Source organism: Moschus berezovskii, chromosome Y (assembly GCF_049115385.1).
Source record: "Moschus berezovskii isolate FMDL1 chromosome Y, NW_MosBer_1.0, whole genome shotgun sequence".
In the NCBI taxonomy this organism is placed as follows: Eukaryota; Metazoa; Chordata; class Mammalia; order Artiodactyla; family Moschidae; genus Moschus; species Moschus berezovskii.
The window spans coordinates 43,017,735-43,019,108 of NC_142489.1; positions in this window are offsets into that span (position 1 = coordinate 43,017,735).

The following is a 1,374-nucleotide window of genomic DNA, read 5'->3' on the forward strand; positions in this document are numbered from 1 at the left end:
TTCCCAAGAAGTGATTGGACCAGATGCCATGATCTTCATTTTCTGAATGTTGAGCTTCAAGCCAACCTTTTCACTCTTCTCTTTCACTTTCATCAAGAGGCTTTTGAGTTCCTCTTCTCTTTCTGCCATAAGGGTGGTGTCATTTGCATATCTGAGGTTATTGATATTTCTCCCAGCAATCTTGATTCCAGCTTGTGCTTCTTCAAGCCCAGCGTTCCTCATGATGTACTCTGCATATGAGTTAAATAAGCAGGGTGGCAATATATCACCTTGATGTATTCCTTTTCCTATTTGGAACCAGTCTGTTTAGGTGGAATTTAATCACCTCCTCTAGCTTTGTTGGAACTGCTGCTTCCTAAGGTACACTTGATTACGCACTTCAGGATGTCTGGCTCTAGGCGACTGATCACACCATCATGGTTATCTGGGTTATTAACATTTTTTTAACAGTTCTGTGTATTCTTACTACCTCTTCTTAATCTCTTCTGCTTTAGTTAGACACATAACGTTTCTGTCCTTTGTTGTGCCTGTCTTTGCATGAAATATTCTCTTGGCATGTCTCATTTTTTTGAAGAGATCTCTAGTCTTTCCCATTCTATTGTTTTCCTCTGTTTCTTTGCTTTATTCAAATTCCTTGTGAGCATACGTTGGAAGTGACAAAGAGATTCAATGGTTCGATCTGGTAGACAGAGTACCAGAAGACCTATGGATGGAGGTTCCTAACATTGTACAGGAGGTGGTGATCAAGTACATCTACAAGAAAAAGAAATGCAAAAAGGCAACGTGGTTGTCTGAGGAGGCCTTACAAATAGATGAGAAGAGAAGAGAAAGGTAAAGGAGACACAGAAAGATATAGCCACCTGAATGCTGAGTTCCAAAGAATGGCAAGGAGAGATAAGAAGACCTTCTTAAGTGAGCCACAGGGGAAACCCCTTATCTAATAACAGGGGTTTCTCAATGGGATCGCTATGCCTCAGTCCCCTCCTATGGACACTATGTCATAGTGACAACTCCCCTCCCCAGCTAGGGGTCACCGTCTGCTACTCTCAGTGTCCAGGGGGAGGGGGAACTCAGCCTCTCGCATGGGGAAGCCACAGACCCGAGAACCAGGTGAGTCTCCCTGAGGATGTGGCAGGACAGGACTGAGAATAGCCTCGCAACGCCCAGCTCCTCAGCATGCCATCCCTCAGCACCGAGGTGGCTTCAGTTTCCGGCCGATGACGTCACAGGGCCTGACTGAGACCCAGCTTCCTTGATACTCAGCTTCACCCATGTGCAGTCCCTTAACCCTGAAGCAGCTTCAAGTTCAGCCCAGTGACATCACAGCATGTGAATGAGGAGCGGCATAAGCAATGCCCAGCTCCACACACAACC